Source organism: Mobula birostris, chromosome X (assembly GCF_030028105.1).
Source record: "Mobula birostris isolate sMobBir1 chromosome X, sMobBir1.hap1, whole genome shotgun sequence".
Lineage (NCBI taxonomy): Eukaryota > Metazoa > Chordata > Chondrichthyes > Myliobatiformes > Myliobatidae > Mobula > Mobula birostris.
Genome location: NC_092402.1, coordinates 60185504 through 60203140, shown reverse-complemented (window position 1 = coordinate 60203140; position 17637 = coordinate 60185504). Strand labels below are relative to the sequence as shown.

Here is a 17637-nt window from a genome sequence, read left to right as displayed (position 1 = left end):
TGGTCTCCTTACTTGAGGAAGGATATACTGGCTTTGGAGACTGTGCAGAGGAGGTTCACTTGGTTGATTCCAAAGATGATGGGGTTAGAATATGAGGAGAGATTGAGTCGCCTGGACTGTACTCACTGGAATTCAGAAGAATGAGAGGAGATACTTTATACTTTACTGTTGCCAAACAATTGATACTAGAACATACAATCATCACAGCAATATTTGATTTTGCGCTTCCCTCTCCCTGGATTACAAATATTAAATATTAAAAATATTAAAAATAGTAAAAATTAGTAAATATAAAAATTTAAATTATAAATCATAAATAGAAAAATGGAAAGTAAGGTAGTGCAAAAAAACCAAGAGGTAGGTTCGGGTATTTGGAGGGTACGGCCCAGATCCGGGTCAGGATCCTATCAGCAGTCTTATCACAGTTGGAAAGAAGCTGTTCCCAAATCTGGCCGTACGAGTCTTCAAGCTCCTGAGCCTTCTCCTGGAGGGAAGAGGGATGAAAAGTGTGTTGGCTGGGTGGGTCATGTCCTTGATTATCCTGGCAGCACTGCTCCGACAGCGTGCGGTGTAAAGTGAGTCCAAGGACGGAAGATTGGCTTGTGTGATGTGCTGCACCGTGTTCACGATCTTCTGCAGCTTCTTCCGGTCTTGGACAGGACAACTTCCATACCAGGTTGTGATGCACCCTAGAAGAATGCTTTCTACGGTGCATCTATAAAAATTAGTGAGGGTTTTAGGGGACAGGCCAAATTTCTTTAGTTTTCTCAGGAAGTAAAGGCGCAGGTGGGCCTTCTTGGCAGTGATCGCTGCTTGGTTGGACCAAGTCAGGTCATTTGTGATATTGACCCCGAGGAACTTAAAGCTTTTGACCTGTTCCACTTGCGCGCCACCGATGTAAATTGGGTCGTGCGGTCCGCTACTCCTTCTGAAGTCAACAACCAATTCCTTCGTCTTGCTGATGTTGAGGGATAGGTTATTGTCTTCACACCATGCCGCCAGGTTCTTAATTTCCTCTCTGTACTCAAACTCATCATTACCCGAGATACGGCCTACAATTGTTGTGTCATCAGCAAACTTATATATTGAGTTCGATGGAAACTTGGCTACACAATCATGGGTGTACAGTGAGTACAGCAGGGGGCTGAGTACACAGCCTTGTGGGGCACCGGTGCTCAGAGTGATTGTAGAGGAGAGCTTGTCCCCTATTTTTACAGCCTGGGTCCTGTCTGTGAGGAAGTTGAAGATCCAGCTGCAGATCTGAGTGCTAAGGCCCAGGTTTCGGAGCTTAGGAATCAGTTTATTTGGAATGATGGTATTAAAGGCAGAGCTGTAGTCAATGAAAAGGAGCCTTAAGTATGTGTCTTTATTCTCCAGGTATTCTGAGGAGAAATGTAGGGTCAGAGAGATTGCATCTGCCGTTGACCTGTTGCTCCGGTAGGCAAATTGCAAAGCGTCGAGGTTGACTGGTGGGCTGTGGTTGATGTGTGCCATAACCAATCTCTCAAAGCACTTCATAGCAATTGATGTCAGAGCCACAGGTCGATAGTCATTCAGGCATGCCACCTTGCTCTCCTTCAGCACTGGGATTATCATTGCCTTCTTAAAACACGAGGGGATCTTAGACTGAAGCAAGGAGCAGATGAAGATGACAGCAAACACTCCAGCTAGCTCGCTTGCACAGGCCCGGAGAACCTGTCCTAGGACGCCATCTGAGCCTGTCGCCTTCCTTGGATTTATCTTCAGGAAAGCCCTTCTAACGTCCTCTTCGGTGACGATGAACCTTGATACCACCAGGTCCGGTTCATCCGGAGGGAGCGGGACGCTCCTCTTCTGTTCGAATCTTGCGTAGAATACGTTAAGTTCGTCAGGAAGAGAAGCGCCATAGTTATTGATATTCCCAGCCTTTTCTTTGTGCCCAGTGATCTCATTTAGACCCTGCCATAGTCTACTGGCATCCCTCTGGTTAGCCTGGGCTTCCAACTTGGCTCGATATTGCCTCTTGGCGCCCTTAATGGCTTTCCGGAGTTCATGCCTGGATTCGGTGTAGCGACTGGTATCTCCAGACCTAAAAGCCGCAGCTCTAGCCTTTAAAAGGGACTTGACCTCATAATTCATCCAAGGTTTCTGGTTAGGGAATATCCGGATCGTCTTGCGAGACACACAGTCCTCTGTGCATTTCCAAATAAAGTCCGTGACAGCTGAGGCATACCCATCGAGGTTAGCTGCCGAGTCCTTGAATACTAACCAGTCCACCGATTCAAAGCAGTCACAGAGGACCTCATCCGTTTCCTCCGTCCAACGCGACACTACTTTTGACTCCGTGACCTCCCGTTTCAGTTTCTGTTTGTAAGCCAGGAGGAGAGTACGGCCTGATGGTCCAATTTTCCGAAGTGAGGTCGTGGGACGGAACGGTAGGCATCCTTGACTGCTGTGCAGCAGTGGTCAAGTATATTCAGGCCTCTAGTGGGGCAGGAGACATATTGGTGCAGTGCCTTTCTGAGGTTAGCCTGGTTAAAGTCCCCCGTTGTAATGAGCAAAGCCTCCGGATACCTGGTTTCAAGTTCACTGATGTTGGCATACAATATGTTCAGAGCACACTCCACGTCCGCCTGGGGGGGAATGTAGACCGCTGTCAGTATGACCGAGGTGAATTCCCGTGGCAGATAGTAGGGACGACACTTCACCGACAGGTGTTCCAGGTCCGGGCTGCAGGAGCTTGTCAGTGCCACTGTGTCCAAGCACCACGCAGTGTTGATCAGTAGACAGATACTACCTCCCCTTGTCTTGCCCGAAGACGCCGTGCGGTCCATCCGATGGATCGAAAATCCCTCCGGTCAGATGGCACAGTCGGGGGTGGCAGGGGAGACCCAGGTCTCAGTGAAACAGAATACACAGCAGTTCTGCATCTCCCTGCAGTAGGTGAGTCTCCCTTTAAGATCATCCACCTTGTTCTCTATGGCTTGCACATTAGCTAGTAGGATGGTGGGCACAGGGACCCTGAAGCCCCTCAGCTTCAATCTGACCAGCAGCCCAGCTCTTTTCCCACACTTCCTTGGTAAATAGTGCATCTTTCCAGGTTTCCATCGATGCAGTGTGTTGTTGTCAGCTCTGAGGTAGGTGGACGTGTCCCGCGGGGATCGATCGGCGGGTCGCGTCGTCGGACGCTCCGGGTCGGGCCGAGTAACGGGGAAGGCTCCGCTGCCACTTCCAGCTGCCGGGGGCCCGGGCTGTCGATTGGGTCAGGCCCCGAAGCTGACACTTAATCCCGGATGGCCGGGCTCCTGGCTGAAACAAGTCCTTAAGCGGAGTCACGGTTGCGGAGGCCCCCGCTCCAGCCGAGCCTCGGGCACGATTTCCGAGGTCGGCAGCAGAGGCCTCACTTCCGGCAGCTGTGGATGGCCAACAGCGGGGCTTTACGGTGGTCGCTCCGGGAAAGCATCTCCACCGTCACCTCTGTGTGGTCGTCTGCTCCGGAGAGGTGCTGGTCGGAATGGACCGTGTCTCCAAGCGCTCCGGCATGGTAGCAGACCGTGAATTTCCGGGAACGTGGTGGGCCTCACTGGTCAGGTCCAGGTGCGGTCCGGAGTTTAAGAAGCAATTCTGGCGCGGTGGTCTCCAGCTGGGTCAGTAGCTTCGCCAGGGTGTTGTTGATCTTGATCTTGCTAGGTTGGAGGTTTAGAAGGGTTTCTTGGGTATAGGATAGTGGAGAAGGCAGTTTGCTTTGGGAGAGCACACGCAAAGTCACCAGTTACCTGCGCCATCTTATAAAAACATAAAATTATGAAAGGGATAGATAAGATAGAGGCAGGAAAGTTGATTCCACCAGTAGGTGAGATTAGAACTAAGGGCCATAGCCTCAAGATTTAAGGGAGTAGATTTAAGACAGAGATGAGGAGGAACTGCTTTTCCCAGAGGGTGGTGAATTTGTGGAATTCCTAATGAAGCAGTGGAGGCTACCTCAGTAAATATATTTAAGACAAGGTTGGATAGATTTTTACATAGTAGGGGAATTAAGGGTTATGTGGAAAAGGCAGGTAGGTGGAGATGAGTCCATGGCCAGATCAGCCATGATCTTATTGAATGGCAGAGCAGGCTCGACGGGCCAGATGGCCTACTCCTGCTCCTATTTCTTATGTTCTTATGTTCTAACCTCAGGGTTGTATATGGTGACATACATGTACTTTGATGATAACTTTAACCTTTAGCTTTAAAAAAGTACAAATTTGCAAAAATCACACACCATGCCTATCAGTTATCCAAACTCTGCCACGGAAGTAGTAGAGCAGGAGCAGGCCATTCAGCCCCTCATCTCTGCTCTGCCATTCAACAAGATCATGACTGGTCTTTTACTTCAGTACCACTTTCCTGCACAAACTCCATCTCCTCTGATTCCTTTAATCTCTAAAAATCTTTCAGTCTCTGTGTTGAATATTCTTAGTGACCAAGTCTCCACAGACCTGCTGAGTAGAGAATTCCAAAGATCCGCCACCCTCTGGGTGAAGAGATTTCTCCTCATCTCTGTCCCAAATAATTCATTGCAGTAAGATGTGTTTACTCTTGAACTCAAATTCTCCTCAGCCTGCACATGAACTTCCAGTGATTACTTTGCAAGGACACCCAGGTTCCGCTGAACAACAACCCCATTCAAAAAGTACTTTGCTTTTCTATTTCTTCTGCCAAAGTCATTGGATCACCTTATATTTTATACATTATATTAAATCTGCCAAGACCTCACTTATTTCCAACCCAACTATATCCCTCAAAACGACTTTCCATCCTCCCACAAACCCTCATTGGCACATGGCTTTCTATCAACAACAAACCTGGATATACTTCACTTTGTCTCCTTATTCAAATGACAGACTTAGATTAGTGAACAAATCCCATAACACCCCACTGGACACCTGAAAACAGCCCGTTTTCCCCTGCATTCTGTTTTCAAAGCATTCAGCAATCCTTAATTCATGCAAGAACATTATTCCCAATAATACAGACCCTAACTTTGTTTAATAAGCTTTTGTGTGGCATCTTATCAGAGGCCTTTTAAAATTTCAAATACATTACATTCACTCATTTGCCTTTAGCTGTTCTGCTAGTTATAGCCTTAAAGTCACAGAGATCTGCCAAATGCGATTTCCCTTTCATAATCCATGCTGACTTTGCCCAGCCCCATTATTATTTCTATTATCACTTCCACTTCCTTAATAATAGAACTCAGAACTGAGGTCAGAACTGAGGTCAAGCTAACAGATCTGTAATAACTTGTACACACGAGGAATTCTGCAGATGCTGGAAATTCAAGCAACACACATCAAAGTAGCTGGTGAACGCAGCAGGCCAGGCAGCATCTCTAGGAAGAGGTACAGTCGACGTTTCAGGCTGAGACCCTTCGTCCTGACGAAGGGTCTCTGCCTGAAACGTCGACTGTAATAACTTGTGTACCCTTTCCCTCCCTTCTGTTGCCTCTAAAGAATTTTAGAAGACGGCAACCTGTGCATTCCTTATCTCTATTGTCACCTCCTTTAAAACTTCACAAAGCAAGTCATAAGGTTCTGGGGATTTATCACCTTTCAGTCCCATTAATTCCTCCAATAGATTTTTTTTTGCTAATGTTATATTTCTTTCAGCTCCTCATTCACTCTAGGTCGACTGTTCTTGATTGTTTCCAGGAGGTTTACTGTTTCTTATTCCTTAAAGACAGGTGCAAAATATTTGTTTCTCTACCATTCACTTATTTCCCAATATAATTTTTCCTGTCTCAGTAAGGTATCCACATCAACATTAGCAGATCTTTCCCTTTTTTTACGTTTCACACCAAACCACTCCCATATTCATAGAACACGGCATTGAACATGTAATTCAGCTCTGTGTATCATCCATATCCTTCTATTCCCTTCATTTCATGTGTCTAGCTAAAAGTCACTTAAACTCCACCAAACTGTCCAGTAACCTGTACCAGACACCTACCTCTCTCTGCAGTACTTTAAACTTGCCTTCTAACCTGAAACACGTCCTTTGCTGTTTGATATTTCTACTCTGGGGAAAGGATTCTGACTGTCTACCCCAATAATACCCATCATAATCTTAAAGGTCTCAATCAGATCTCCCCTCAGCCTCCAACGCTCTTGGGAGAACAACCCAAGTTTGTCCAACATTTCCTTACAGTTCATACCCTCTAATCCAGGCAACATCCTGGTAAACCTCTTCTGCACCCCCTCTCCCCATCTGTCCTATAATGGGGCAACCAGAAGTGCACACAATTCTCCAAGTGAAGTTTTATACTGCTGCAGCACAATTTTCTTACTCTTGTACTCAACATCCCTACAAATGAAACCAAACATGCCATATAACTTTGTTACCACCTTATCCACTTGTGCAGCCACTTTCAGTGAACTATGGACATGGACCCCAAGATACCCCTGTACCCCAATGCCTACCATTAACTGTATATTGATGGGCTCACAGAATGCATCACTGATTACATCAACTTCTGTGTGGACTGCAATGTTCCAACAAGAACTGTCCTTTGTTATTCAAATAACAAGCCATGGGTGACAAAAGACATTAAGGACATGCTGAATGCTAAAAAGAGGGCGTTTAGAGATGGAAATAGGGAGGAGCTGAGGGCAATACAGAGGGACCTGAAAGCCAGGATCAGGGAGGCTAAAGACAGGTACAGGAGGAAGCTTGAGTGGAAACTCCAGCAGAACAACATGACAGAGGTCTGGAGTGGGATGAGGACCATCACTGGGTTCCGGCAAACTAGGAACAGAGGAGCTGAAGGCAGTGTGGACAGGGCCAACGAACTTAACCTGTTCTTTAACAGATTTGACATGCTGGCCCCTGCCCATCCCACACATGAGCCATCTGTTGTCAGCCCCCAACCAACACATATTCCACTCTCCCCTCCTACCCCTCCTCACAGTCTCCCACCCTGCTCTCATGACTATACCCCTTCCCCACACGAAACCACCACAGTAGTCTTCACAGCTGAACAGATGTGAAGACAGCTGAAACGTCTCAACCCAAGTAAGGCTGCAGGACCAGATGGTGTCAGTACCAGGGTGCTCAAATCCTGTGCCCCTCAGCTATGTGGAGTACTTCGCCATGTGTTCAACCTGAGCCTGAGGCTCCAGAGGGTTCCTGTACTGTGGAAGACGTCCTGCCTCGTCCCTGTGCCGAAGACGCCGCGCCCCAGCGGCCTCAATGACTACAAACCGGTGGCATTGACCTCCCACATCACGAAGACCCTGGAGAGACTTGTCCTGGAGCTGCTCCAGCCTATGGTCAGGCCACACTTAGATCCCCTCCAGTTCACCTACCAGCCCCAACTAGGAGTTGAGGATGCCATCGTCTACCTGCTGAACCGTGTCTACGCCCACCTGGACAAGCCAGCGAGCACTGTGAGGGTCATGTTTTTTGACTTCTCCAGTGCGTTCAACACCATCCGCCCTGCTCTGCTGGGGGAGAAGCTGACAGCGATGCAGGTGGATGCTTTCCTGGTGTCATGGATTCTTGATTACCTGACTGGCAGACCACAGTACGTGTGCTTGCAACACTATGTGTCCGACGGAGTGATCAGCAGCACTGGGGCTCCACAGGGGACTGTCTTGTCTCCCTTTCTCTTCACCATTTACACCTCGGACTTCAACTACTGCACAGAGTCTTGTCATCTTCAGAAGTTTTCTGATGACTCTGCCATAGTTGGATGCATCAGCAAGGGAGTTGAGGCTGAGTACAAGGCTACAGTAGGAAACTTTGTCACATGGCGTGAGCAGAATTATCTGCAGCTTAATGTGAAAAAGACTAAGGAGCTGGTGGTGGACCTGAGGAGGGGTAAGGCACCGGTGACCTCTGTTTCCATCCAGGGGGTCAGTGTGGACATGGTGGAGGATTACAAATACCTGGGGATACGAATTGACAATAAGCTGGACTAGTCAAAGATCACTGAGGCTGTCTACAAGAAGGGTCAGAGCCATCTCTATTTCCTAAGGAGACTGAGGTCCTTTAACATCTGCTAGGCGATGCTGAGGATGTTCTACGAGTCTGTGGTGGCCAGTGCTATCATGTTTGCTGTTGTGTGCTGGGGCAGCAGGCTGAGGGTAGCAGACACCAACAGAATCAACAAACTCATTCGTAAGGCCAGTGATGCTGTGGGGATGGAACTGGACTCTCTCACGGTGGTGTCTGAAAAGAGGATGCTGTCCAAGTTGCATGCCATCTTGGATAATGTTCTCCATCCACTACATAATGGACTGGTTGGGCGCAGGAGTACATTCAGCCGGAGACTCATTCCACCGAGATGCAGCACAGAGCGTCATAGGAAGTCATTCCTACCTGTGGCTATCAAACTTTACAACTCCTCCCTTGGAGGGTCAGACACCCTGAGCCAATAGGCTGGTCCTGGACTTATTTCCTGGCATAATTTACATACAGTATTACTATTTAATTATTTATGGTGCAACTGTAGCGAAAACCAATTTCCCCCAGGATCAATAAAGTATGACTATGACTATGACTATTTTCTCCTTTTGTCAGTACCTCCAGTTGGACTCCATCTTTTTGTGTGTTTCCCCCAGCTGTCAGTCTGTGGTTTTGGATTGCCATGTGCTCCTGCTCTGCTCCGGCCCCTGTATTACTGAGTACTCCGTCTCTCATCTGTTTCCCATTATTACCTGTATTGCTGCCACCTGTGTCTCATTGTGCTCCACCTATCATCTGCCTCTCTGTTTATTGCTCAGTGTAGTTCAGTCCTGTGTTTTCACCTGCTTGTTGTCAGTGAACTTTCCTGAGCCTTTCCAGCAGTTGTATCTGTACTCTGTCTGTCTGAATATCAACACTGCCTGTTTCCCGATTCTGGTTTTTAGTTTCTCTGGATGTTTTGATCTCTGCCTGAACTTTGACCCTGACTTTGTTTGCACCTTGGGATTTATTACTCAATTAATATCGCTGTGTGCACAGTACTGGGTCTGTGATTGGATCCCTGCTCCAGTGCCCTGACACCTTTGTATATTTGACATCCCAAAGTGCAATACCTCACACTTGCCTGGATTAAACTCCACCTGCCCATATCTGTAACTGGTCTATATTCCACTGTATTCTTTGATTGTACTGTCCACAACTCCACCAATCTCAGTGTCATCCACAAATTTGCTAATCCTCCCATCTACATTTTCATCCAAATCAGTGATTATATATATATATCAGAAACAACAGAGGTCCCAGCACTGATCGCTGTGGAACACCACTGGTAATGGATCTCCAGCCAGAATTTCAGCCTTCCACGCCTGCTCAAGCCAGTTCCGAATCCAAACTTGCAATTCACCTTGGATCCCATCCATCTCTATGTTCTGACTCAACCTACCATGAAGGACTTAATCAAATATCTTACTAAAGAGCATGTAGATAATGTCCACTGCCTTACCCTCACCAAGCTCCTTTGACATCTCTTCAAAAAAACTCGATCAAGTTTGGAAAGTATGACCTGCCCTGCACAAAGCTATGCTGACTGTCTGTCAGCAGGCCATGTCTTTACAGATATGTAAAAATCCTATCCCTTGTATCCTCTCTAACAACTTCCTATCACTGATGTGAGGCTCGCTGCCCTATAACTACCTGGATTATCCCCATTTCCCTTCTTGAACTAAGCACAACATTTGCTACTCTCCAGTCCTCTGGGACCTTGCCATTTGCTAGCGATACACAAAGATATTTGTCAAAGCCCCAGCAATCTTCTCCTTTGCTTCTTTCAATACTCTAGGATATATGCCATCAGGCCCTGGGGATTTACTCACTTTAATGCTTTTTAGGAGACCCAGCACTGCCTCCTCTTTAATCTCAAAATGTCCCAGCATATTTGCCTGCCCCACTTTGTCTTCACTATCCTCTAAAATTCCTTCTCCTCAGTAAATATTAACACAAAGTACTTATTTAGTACCTGAACTACTTGCTCTGACTCCAAGCACAAATTCCCTCCTTTATTGTTAAGTGAAACTACTCTCTCCTTAGTCACCCAGTGATTATAAGTATAAAACGCCTTAGTATCCTCCTTGATTCTGCTCACCAAGGATATTTCATGGTCACTTTTGGCCTTCCTAATTGTCTGCTTCAGCATTTTCCTGCTGTCTTTATATTCCACAAGGACCCAGTCTGATTTTAGCTTCTGAAATCTTATGTATGCTTCCTCCTCCTTCCTGACTAAATTTAGGACCTCTCAGATCATTCAAGGTTCCCTTATCTCACCATCCTTGTCCTTGTACTTTACCGGAATATGCCAATCCCACACTCTGATCAGCTAGTCTTTAAACAAATCTCATGTCAGATGTGGATTTGCCTGACAGCAGCCATTCCCAATCAACGCTCCTTTACTCCTGTCTTATCCTGTTGTAATTTTCCCTACCCCAATTTAGTACCTTGCCGCAAGATCCAAATTTATCCTTACTATTTCCAAAACAGCCACCCATTGTCCGGTCTATCACCTGGCCTGGCTCATTTCCCAAAACTAGGTCCAACATTTTTTCTCTTCCAGCTGGATTCCCCACATAGTGTTTCAAGAACCCCTCTTGGATGTGTTAAAGAAATCCCGTCCCACCTCAGCCTCTTGTATCTACTTTCTCTTTCCTTAGAAATCTCTTAGCCCCTCCTTGCTAAATTCCAAAATGTTCCCATTCCTCGGGTTTACTGCTCATTTTGGCAACATTATACACGTTTTTCTTTGATCTAATACTACCTCTAAATTCTCACGTCAACTACAGCCAAGCCATATTGGAGTCCTGATGAAGGGTCTCGGCCTGACACGTCGTCTGTGCTCTTTTCCATAGATGCTGCCTGGCCTGCTGAGTTCCTCCAGCATTTTGTGTGTGTTGCTTGGATTTCCAGCATCTGCAGATTTTCTCATTCTGTGAGGCCCTATTTCATGTTGGGCCTTTTGTACCTAAAAGGATATACAGTATGCTTGCTGCAAACTATGAATTAATTTGTTAAACATTAGCTGAAAGAAAAATCTGTCCTGGTATCCCTCTCTAGATTGAGGACAATAAGTCTACCCTTTACTAATGCTTCATTCACTGCCTTTCACTCTTTTAATCAACATATGAGCTTCAGCAAACACCATTAGAATTTAACTGAACAACTGGGTGACATGTTTTCATTAAGTATTGTCAATGTACTTTAAAATTTACATCTCAAAAGCCATAATTTAAAGCTTACAGAAACTTTTCATTTATTCCTCTTTGAGTATAGTTTTTAGTAGTACAATTAAACTTTTGTGATTGGTATTGTCATGGCATGATTTCTATGCAATAGTGGCACCATAGCAACTGTGGTGATACATCATTGGGAAGGAGGAGATATTACTAATTGCTCTAAAATGTGGCGGTGAGACACTTGTGCGTTGATTGAATGGCTTCTTCTGTTATTGTGAGCACCCTAAGTGAAATAAAATTGGATTAATCTTAAACACAATCCACCATGCACTCAGCAATACAGCAGTCTCCAACTCCAAGTGCAAAGCATAGGAGCTATTCTGTTCCCAGCATTAAAAACCCTTGTGGAATTCACATCCAATTCATTAAAAATGTTTTTTTGCAGAATGCAACCTGGGAGGAAACAGCAAATTCAGTCCCTTGAGAAAGTGTCTCCGCTTTTCCATAACGTTTCTTCAAACTTACTGTTCTCAGCACAAACAGGAATGAGGCTCAGGGTTATACAATGAAATCCAGTGGAGCATTCTGCCCTTGATCAGGGCCATTGACTTTATAAAAATAACTTGTTTTCAATTCTAATTTAAGAACCCATTTCTATTCAACAGACTGACCCTCTCACAGCTTTTAATTCGGCTTCATACACCACTCTGCCATCCTCTGTACATTGGGCAGCCTCGTTGTTTGCATGCCCCTCACCAGACTTCTGAATCAGATACCCTATTCTGAACCCTGTCATAGCAAGAGATTACCAGGTGGACAGGGGAAAAGTTTCAAGGATGTGCTCAACTTCCCCCCACCTCCCCGAAGAAATGCAACATCCTTCCTGTCTCCTGACTGCACACTACCTGCCATTCTGCTACCTCCTTCTTTATCACAAATCATCAGAGGATTCCATATCATAAAAATTGATTTAATTGTTTTTAAATAAAATCTGCAGCAGTGTAGTTTTACCATATTTACAGTTAGGTTAAATACCTATTAGCCTGGGTGTGCAAAGTGCCAATAAGCACTCTTTTTCAATCTCATTATACAAACATCCTCGAGTAGTAAATCTTCTGCAGCCTCCCTCAGCCAGAGGAAACTGTACACTGGCGCTCCCAACATGGACCATGGTGACCTAACACTCTGCTTCTTCCATCGTGATGGTTGCAGGAAGGAACATACAGCAGTCCTAACCTCATTGACCTCAAGTAGAATTCGGCGCTCTACAATGCCAGTGGAACACCAAAGGTAATTTTTAGATTGATCTAGCTACAGCACGCACTGCTCAGCCAGTATGAGCTGCTGCCACAGCTGAAGAGGAGTCCACGGGTGGGGTTGTGGGAGGGTGTTGGGATTCATAGGGTCACAAGCACAGAAACAGGCTCTTCAGTCCACCATCTGCTCTGCTATCAAGCACCCATTTACATTATGCCTTCCCCTTGGTCCAACAGCTCCGAGACCTCAAGGGAGCTGCTGACTAATATGGCATCCCAAGCACAGCCCTTTCAAAATGGACTGGGCCCCTAACAAGATGGCCTCGGTTGCATAAATATTATGGATATCACTCATTGCTCAATGGGTAGCACCTTCACTCAGTCAGTAAGTGGTAGGCTTGTTCTTCTCCATAAATTTGAGCACAAAAGTCAAACCTGGTGTTCCCAGTGCAGTAGCCAAGGAGTATCCTTCAAATGAGACATTAATAAAAGCTCGGTGTCTAGGTGGACATACAAAACTATCTTGAAAAACAGGGAAGTTAGGGAATGGAATTACAGAGTCGTACAGGATAGAAAACACAAGAGATTCTGCAGATGCCAAAAATCTAGCACAACACACACAAAAGGTCTGCTCATCCCTCTCCAATTATCTCCTTCCTGATACTTATCCATGCAAGTGAGACAAGGGCTATACCTCCTCCCCTCACAACCATTCAGGGGCCCAAACAGTCCTTTCAGGTGAAGTGACACTTTACCTTCACCTGTGAGTCTGTTGGCATCATCTACTGTATTCAATGCTCCCAGTACAGCCTCTTCTACATCGGTGAGACCCGATGTAAATTGGGGGCCTGCCTCATTGAATACCTTCGCTCTGTCTGCCACAAAAGGTGGTACTTCCTGGTGGCCATCCATTTTTTCTACTTCCCATTCTGGCGTGTCAGTTCATGGCCTCCCCTATGGTCTCAGGTTAGAGGAGTAGCACCTCATATTCCTTTAGGATAGTCTCCAATCTGATGGTATGAACATCGATTTCCCCAATTTCCAGGTATTTCTACCCCCCCCACACCCATTTTCCCTCTCACCTGCCAGCTTGTCCTCCGTTCTTCCCCTTCCCTTCCAGTCCTAATAAAGGGTCTCGGCCCAAAACATTGATTGTTTATTCCTCTCCATAGATGCTGCCTGACCTGCTGAGTTCCCTCCTCCAGCATTTTGTGTGTGATGTAGCACAAAAAAGCAGTTTCGAGTCACTGAGGTGATTTAGAATTATTGCTATTGTTGTAATGTGAAAAAACTGTTGCCAAGCTGCCAATACCAAGCACCTAAAAACAGCAATTTGACAATCTGACAGTCTGTGTTCAGGACGTTGATAACAGGATAAATATAGTTCAGGATCCTTCTGGTCACTGCACCACAAGAAGGATGTGCTTGCATTGGAGAGGGTGCAGAGGAAATTCACCAGGATGTTGTCTATTTCAGGAGCAAACAATTGCTGGTGCACTGTAATGGCTACATGAGATGGATGTCTCAGAAAGGTGCCAATTCTTCAGCTATAGCCCTCCAGTGAAAACTTTAGTTAAGCCCAAGCTCTCAGGGAAAAATGGTCAGGAATTTCACATTAGCATAGGAGAACTATAGAGTCGTATATCACAGAAACAGGCCCATTGGCCCACCAAGTCCACACCAACTATCCACATACACTGAACCTACACTAATTCCAGTTTATTCTCCCCACAGTCCTGTCAACTCTCCCCAGATTCCTCTACTGAACCAGACGCCTGTGGGGTTGGGTGGGGGGGATATACAGTGGCCAATTAAGCAACAGTTTCAACAGTCATGGTTGTGGCAGAGCAGCAGAAGTTGTGAAGAGAATTAAAAATGGGATTAGTGGAGGATTTGAATAAGTGGGCACTTGATGTCTCACACAGACTCAATAAACCAAAGGGTCTGCTTCTGTGCTGTATGATGTACAATGGTGCTGACGTTGGTGGAAGTAGTTGAGGGAGATGGGGCATAGTTGGTAGAGATACCCAGCATTTTGAATGGCAACAATGGAAGGGAATCCTTTGGCAATCCCACGTTTGGAAACTGGTAGATCAGCTGCTCAGGAACTGGAATTTGAGAGAATGTCAGATCAGGACTGGTATCAAAGTTTGGCAGGGATTAAGAAGTAGTGGAAGATGGGTTATGTTCAGTGCATTGTGAGGGTCTGAAGGAAGAACTACTTTATTTAGCTGACCATCAACCTAGTACCAAACTATACAGGGAAGGCCACATTGATGTGAGGGTGTCCAACAATGGCTGTTCAATGGGATCCAAGTTCTGAAAGGACTGATGAACATGGACTGACATCATTTCGTGCTTCCCTGACATGGAAATAGCCAATCAAATTTTACGAATGACACGAATTGATCCAGGAATGGACATTAACACATTACACTCCTAAAAATATAACTGTTCAGATGAAGAAATGGCATTACGCTTTTGAATATCTAGGCAAATATGCTAATATTAGAGAAGAATTAGCTCATTATCCTACACCATAAATCAACATTACTAGCCCACAGAGTTAAGATCTCTCTATCAAAATCAGAATTAACCCAAGATGGCACTGATCTGCGATCTCTGTTGAGGTTATGGCTTGGACTTAGTTGTTTTTTGGGATGGTTTTGGGGACAGAGAGGGGAATTCGGGATTAGGTTAGGGTTTAGCAATGAGGATGAGGGGGATTTGGAGGATAGATTAGGGTTTAGGGACAGGGAGAAGTTAGAGGTCAGGCCAGAATGTAGGCCTCTACTCCACACTCCATGCTCTAAGGCCAGCAATGTGGATGTGGGACAAAGTTCATCTGGAGTCTAGGCAACTGCTCTGCACTTGAAGGCCAGCAATGTGAACACAGGATGAAGGACATCCGGAGTCTAGGCCTCTGCTCTATGCTCTAAGGCCAGCGACGTGGATGTGTGATGGAGGACGTCCAGAGCCCAGACCTCCACCCTGCGCTCAACGGCCAGCAATGTAGATGGGTGATGAAGGACATTATGGATATCAGGCTATCCCAGGTCAATAGGTCCCAGAACTGGATGTCCATGCAAGCAAGAGGCGCAGGGACTTATTAGGCCAGAGTTCAAGGCCTGGAGTTCAAAGCCCCATCATCGGCTAGTCTGAGGCCTGTCCTGGAGTTGAAGGACTGTTTATGTGTGTGGGAGGGAGGAAAGGGGCTTGTTTTGTTGCTTATTGTGTTCTCTGTTGCTTCTGCTGAGTACTGTGGGCATACCATTTTGGTACTGGAATGTGTGGTGACACTTGTGGACAGTCCCCAACACATCCTTAAGGGTGTTGGTTGTTAACACAAATGACGTGCTTTGCTGAATGTTTCCAGGTACATTTGAGAAATAAATCTAAATCTGAAGATACAAGCCGAGTAAACTCTCCACCGACAACAAAAGGCAGAAGCAGAAAAAATATAAGGCAAGGAAGAACCCCCACCCCCACCAGGTGCTCCAGTTTTCTACCACATCCCAAAGGCATGAGGGTTGGTTTGTTAACTGACCACTGCTAATTGCTCCTTAGTACAGTTGACATGGATTAGTGTAGGATTAATGTAAATTGACGGTCAGCATAGACTCAATGAGCTGAAGGGCACATTTCCATGCTGGGTAACTTTCTGATTCGTTTTTAATGCCAGAGGGAATCCTGAGCATTTCATCTAATGGCCAACAGCTTCAACAGTGCACTGTTGGCACAATACCAGAGGCACCAGGTATTAGCTTTTGAGTTGGAACTTGGAATACTTTAATTCACTCTTCTATAGGACTTAAAAATGGAAGGGAGATGCAGACGTAGAAACAGAATTCAGAATCAAGACACTAAATAAAGCATTGTATAGATTACAGTTCAGAGGAGTAGATTTTGCCCCACTATTTTATCTTGTTCTCTACCAGCCAACTGATTCATCTGGGAATTACATTGGAAGAACCCAGCAAGTCAGACAGCATCTATGGAGAGTAGTAAAGAGTTCCCTCTCTTTTTCCATTCCCCATTCTGGTCAACCTTTCACCCCTTCTCTTCTCACCTGTCCATCACCTCCTTCCCTTTCTTCCACTATCCTGTTTTATTAATTCATGCTTCTTCAGGCCTTTCCCTCTTCCATCACTCTCCCCTCCCCCACCCAGCCACCTACCTTACCCCTCACCTGACACCTTGAACTCCTCCCCAAACCTTCTTATTCTGGCTTCTGCCCCCTTCCTTTCCACTCCTGATGAAGGATCTCAGCCCAAAATATCAACTACTTATTCCTCTCCATAAATGCTACCTGACTTGCTGAGTTCCTCCAGCATTTTGTGTGTGTTGCTCAAGATTTCCAGCATCAGCAGAATCTCTTGTGTTTGTGATTCCTCTGGGTAATGACATCAGTGAAAGCCCATTTGCTTTCTGTTTGAAATAATTCAAGTAACTATAGACACTATAGAAAACTGTAGCGCTTAAAAATTAAAAAGCTAAGAATAGCCTGGATCTCTCCCAAAACACCAACCACAAAATGTGTGCAGGGTAATAGATGGAAGGTTACATAAAGAATTTTCTTGCCAATGGAGACTGAAAATTTCCAAGACTAATTTTATTCACTACAGTGACTAGTATCAGGTAATCTTACCTGTTGATTCAGTGGTGTTGCTTCCAAGTATAGTGATCAGTCCTTGCCAACAAAGCACGGTACATATCCCATTACAGTAACACAAGCAATAAAACAATGTGGGTGCAGGTTCTTGAATGCTATAGGGGAAAAACATTATTTACAGCACAGGAAGGGCATGTGCCTGTGGATAGAGTTCAGCCCATTCTCTTGCAGTGTAATACATTTGAGACAAATAAGCACAATAGTGCAGCTAGTTTTAGCAACAGACTAGGTTCTTGGAACGTTATCAACTTAAACACACACCGACATTACTGTACAGACTATATGACAACTGTAAGGGGAAGTGGAAAGCAGCAACCAGACAGTCTATTGTAAAGGGGAGCTGTGTAACCTTGAGGAAATTCTGTCCTCCAGGCACAGAGCCATTCAATGGAGCCTAACATTCCTGCGCAAATTATTAAAGCTCAAAAATAACTTCTAAAAACGTGGCAGAATGAGGAAACTCAGATTTGTGCCTGTTACAACCTCTATGGCTTGCCTGACTCCGTCGTTACTCTGACAAAGGCTCTTCAGCCTGAAATATTGTTTCCCTCTGGAAATAACT

At 45.5% G+C, this 17637-nt stretch overlaps 1 protein-coding gene across 1 annotated transcript in view; it reads right to left on the bottom strand.

Moving 5' to 3' along the window:
* Nucleotides 1-17122, bottom strand: part of LOC140191545 (calcitonin gene-related peptide type 1 receptor-like) — a 71553-nt gene extending 54431 nt beyond the window's left edge. Inside the window, exon 1 of the mRNA XM_072249011.1 lies at nucleotides 17052-17122. The gene's annotated coding sequence lies outside the window, so the exon portion shown is untranslated. The remainder of the gene's footprint in view (nucleotides 1-17051) is intronic.
* Between the last annotated feature and the right edge of the window lie 515 nt (nucleotides 17123-17637).